This window comes from Lactuca saligna, chromosome 8, assembly GCF_052625555.1.
Source record: "Lactuca saligna cultivar CGN05327 chromosome 8, ASM5262555v1, whole genome shotgun sequence".
In the NCBI taxonomy this organism is placed as follows: Eukaryota; Viridiplantae; Streptophyta; class Magnoliopsida; order Asterales; family Asteraceae; genus Lactuca; species Lactuca saligna.
Window position 1 is genome coordinate 112865647 of NC_136424.1, and position 5017 is coordinate 112870663.

General features: G+C 37.8%; 1 pseudogene across 1 annotated transcript; it reads right to left on the reverse strand.

Moving 5' to 3' along the window:
• Positions 1-561: 561 nt before the first annotated feature.
• Positions 562-3549, reverse strand: LOC145010420 (zinc finger BED domain-containing protein DAYSLEEPER pseudogene; annotated as a pseudogene). Its single transcript, XR_013663871.1, has 2 exons — positions 3367-3549; positions 562-2756 (listed from the first exon to the last, which is right to left on the reverse strand). The product of XR_013663871.1 is annotated as a zinc finger BED domain-containing protein DAYSLEEPER pseudogene (transcript).
• Positions 3550-5017: the final 1468 nt, after the last annotated feature.

The window sequence follows — 5017 nt, forward strand, 5'->3', positions numbered from 1 at the left end:
AAACATTTAATATGGCACAACAAGAATCCTACAATCCCATACGAAGTGATACTAGTAGTGAAGTTTACGAAAAAGGTCCAAGTACACGTCGCACGAGTGGTGATAATTTATATATGGCAGCGATACGAGATATTATTGCACAAGATATAAACACATTGCAAAGACGAATGTAATATTATTTATGATATTTTTATGAATTATTTATAATTTGTATAAACATTTTTTAATGTTATAATAAAAAATTTAGGAATATTTAAAAGAAATCTATATTTTATATTTTCTAATAAAATGTTTACAAAATTATAATATGTATTTAAAAAAAATGTTAAGTTGAAAATAGTATATTTAAATTACTAAATAATTGTAAATATATAAACATATCCTTTTTAGTCATTTTACATGCAAAAATTAAACCAAACATCTTTTAAAAACAACTTTTGATTTTTCTCAAAAGTTAATCCAAACACATTTTTAAAACCATCTTTTGTGAAAAGTTACAAAAAATCCTTTTGCAAAAAGGACTTTTGATGGCAAAAAGTTAAAAAAAAAACACCCCAAAAATAAACAAAATAGTAGGCTCAAGGAAAATTAAACTCCAAAATACGCATCCATCCCATTACCCTAACAAATAACTTCAAAGTGTACAACCAAACCTACAACTAAAATGCAAAACCACACACAAATCAAATCGGGAATTCCATCTTCACCAAAGGCTTCATCAATTCCCCGGAATCACCCTCACCCCCATTCCGAAGCCAATCCTTAGCACAAACAATCGCCTCTACCGTTTCCGCCCTCAATGAACACCGATACTGATCCATCTCATTTCTCCCCACTTCAAAAACCGACTCCGGAATCACCGTCGACACCGGAATCGTCAAAATATCCCTCGCCATCTTCGAAAGCGTCGGATACTTCACCTTATTCAATTTCCACCACCCGACAACATCAAACTCATGCACCCTCGGCAACAGCGATTCCTCCAAATACTGATCCAATTCCGACTTCGATTGTTGACTGGCCGTCTCCATTATATACATATCAAAATCCGTCATACCAACTCCCTCAACATCCAAACCACCATCACCCCCCGCCGCCACACCACCACCACCTGCCGCCACCGGAAGCGCAACATACTCGAGAAACAACTGGTGTATCCCTTCATCCACTAAATTTATATAAGTCACCGCTTCCTCCCCATAAATCTTCGTGAAACTAAACTCAACAAGCTTCATTTTAAACCGCGGGTCCATCACCACCGCAATCGCTAGAATCAAACAACAACTTTTCCAATACTTATCGAAACTCTCCCGCATCGGAATCGCGATTCCGCTGATGGACACGTCTTCGCTGGTCGCCCCACGTGCCAATTCCAGCTGGATCTTCCATGCTTCGTGGAAGAACGTATTTGTCGTCGGAATTGTTGATGATGTCAGCAGATTTGCGGTATCGAAAAGAAGTTTTAAATACGTGCAAAGATTCTCGACGTGATTCCATTCATTCGGGGCTGGGGCTTTGCTGTAATCGGCATCGGAGGTGTCTAAAAAGAAGAACACCTCTTTCAATTCCGATGCCGTTTGTAACATCTCGTAAGTTGTATTCCATCGATTTTGATCATCGAGTTGTAAAGTTTTCGTGCTCGAGACTTGTAGTTGTTGTTTGAGTTCGAGAAATTTCTCTTCGAGAGTCTCGTTGGTTTTCACATACTTCACACAGTTTCTCACCTTTTTCACAGCTTCATGACCGGAATTGAGCGCTTCCATTGCAATTCCGGTTAAAGAACGAGCAAGACAGTGATTAAGCAACAATTGACCACCGAGGATGTTGACATTCTCTGAAAGCAAACTTTTGAGACTCTCGATTCCGACTTCACTCAAACTCTGGTTTATTGTCAGTGAAAACAATCGTCCTTCCATATTCCAATCCGATAGACAAGAAGACACAGCATGGCTGAAAGCGGAATCAGATTCCGGGTATGGTTCCATTACAACGTTTAGTAGCTTTCTGTGGATTTTCCAATCACTATCAACGAATTGACCCGTTACAAAAACATAACCTGTTGTTTGGCAAGAATTCCAGAGATCAAGTGTGAGACAAATCCGACCAGGCATCCCTTCAATCAGATTATGAATCCGTTGCTTCTCTCTAAGATATGTTGCGATACAGTCACCTTGAACAGTGTTAAAATTCACCATTTCAAAACGAGGTTGAAGGTTACGAATGAAAGCCATGAATCCAGGGTGTTCAACGATGTGAAGAGGGTAATCGTGTAAAATAATCATCCGGGCGATCTCCTGGCGACAGGTGTTAGCGTCGTATCCAACGAAAGGGAAATTGGTGGTGGTTCTGTAACGGCGTTTAGGTGTATTCGTGGTTGGAATGGCGGAATCGGGGGTTACCTTTTGAATTGGAGTGAATGGAGAAGATGAGTCTTGTTGTAGCTGATTACGAAGAACAACTGGGCAACTTCCTTTAGCGATGTGACGTTTGAGGTGACTGGTGCCGGCGACTTTGGAACCTGTGCTGTAAGCGAATGATTGTTTACATTGTTTACAGCAAGCTCTTCTGCATCCTAATCCGACGGTTTCGATTGTGAAGTGTTCCCACACCATGGATTTCTTCTTTCGGCGTTTGATTGGTTGTTCTGTGTTGTTTGTTGGCTCGCCGAGGTAGACTGGTTCCAGGTGCATCTCCATGTTGACGATGGCATTGTTTGAAGTAGGAGTTAACTCCATGTGAGTGAGGAAGAAAAAGACCTGATTTACACATAATCAAATCAGAAGAAAGTATGGAAATTTTGAACATTCGATTATCGACAGACTTTTAAAAAAATATCGAGATACATTTTTAGAATTTTCTCAGTTGGGCCGATTTTTCGAGTCCAATGTCGCTACCGATACAGATAATAAATCAAATGAAAATGAAGCAACATACTTCGTTCGTATAAAGCTAAAAAGTCAAAAATAAAGCAATTTGGATATCCATGGGCTGAAGGAGCTCAACACCAAAAACCAGATCTAGGGTTTTTCGATCAAATTTGGGCTTTTTCAAAGAAGGTACAAACAATTTAAGCCCAGAGAAGAGAAGACAGCTTTAAAAAATGCAGACGAACATTGAACAGTATCGATTAGTTGAGCAGCGAACAAACAAGGCAAAAACAACAGTTAAACATCTTCCGATTCGATTTCAAACAAGTTCAAAAGTTACAGTAAGAAACATGAACAAACTCTTTAAACTAACAAGCAAAACAAAGAATCATCGCAAATGAGATGAGAAAAAAAACAAGGTAAAACAGACGGACGAAAGCAGAACAAACTCAAAAACTAAAAAAACAAACAATGATCAGTGCTGGAATCAAACATATACCTCAAGAACAGCTACAGAAGACAATTACGCGATCTAAATCGAAGAAATCGGAGGCCGATCGGAGAATTCGAGATCCAGAAAGCGATTCTTCGATGCGAGAGAGGAGAGAGAAGATTGGGCTTGAACCCGAGAAATTCAACTGGACTTTTGAACTGGGGTTTGTTGAGAATTTGAGATAATAATAATGATATCGAATTTAGGGAAAAACATAAAACTGTATTGGATATGGACTTTGAGATCCAATGAATTTCCACTGTGTGTTTTAGGTGTTGTGTGTGTAAACTGGACCACGGATGACGGACCTATAGGCGCTATGGTTCGGGTTGGGTGAGGTGTGTGGTGCAGCCCATTCACCCACTTGGTTACTACTTCTTAAGTTTAGCTATTACAAGACCCTTTTTGTTTTTAAATACTTGAATTTTTATTTATTTTTAAATATAAAAATACATTAAAAAAAAATTCTAGTAAATTCTAAGAACTCATATATCTGTTTCCCAAATTTGTAAAAATAGTTTATTAGATTGTAATGAAAAATGAATACATCTTTTGATCTAAAGATGATTTGATAATAGTATTTTTATCATTAATCAAGATATAAAAGAAAATCAAAATAATCTTATGCAATCAAAGGCAAAACTACTATTACTCAATACAATTACCGGTATAAATAGTTGAATATTACTGTGTTTATTGTGAACCGATGAAAAACTATTATTTAACTTAAAACTTGAGCATGCATTTAGACTTTAATAAAATTTGATTGTTGCCTTAGGGACTGTTTGATCATTTGATTTCTTGCTGACCCGATCCGGTCATACATTTTGACTGACCCGGTCCGATCAGTGTATTTGATACAATCTATTTTGCAACTTATTCTGGCTACAGTCAGTCCATGATGCTTGGATTCGGTCCGCTAAAAAAGAAGCTAACTAGAAAATGGACACCTTTTGCCCTTACCCTTAATGCAGGTACTACATCTCCTTCAATCTATCCATGAAGCTTTTCCTTCCACACAACCAGTCTATCATTCCAAAAACATGCTTTCTCTTCTTCTTGCCCTTAACGAACGGCCAAATCGGTCCTCCAAAAAAAAAACGCGACGACATATCCTTCTTCATCACTGACACCTACCACCTCCGGTCTCCTCCGCCGACGGCATCCTCCTCTAGTCTTGTCGTCATCACCGCCATCCTCCAGTCCAATGGTATGGTCATCCTTCATACAAATTCTGTTCTCGGTCTGTATTTATATTGATGGAATTGTATCTACGAGATCTTCAACTCTCATTTAGATTGGTTCAGCTAACAATCCACCGATTTCCATTCTGATTTCAATGTCATGCACTGTTGTACCGAAACCTTGAAAAATCATAATTTTCTCATATAAAGTCAGATTTGGACGTTCTCTATATGCACGTTCTCGTTTTTACGATTACTATGATTTTCTTTTAGATTACTACGCCAATAAGCAATCTATCTCTTATTCGTATTTTACGATGCACTTTGTCGTATATGGTTAAACACAAAACTTCGAAAAATCATAACTTTTTCATACAAAAATTAGATTCAAACGTTCTATATATCTACGAAAATCGTATTGGTGTCATCTATATGTTTATGATGATTATATTGGCTAAACAGTAATATATATT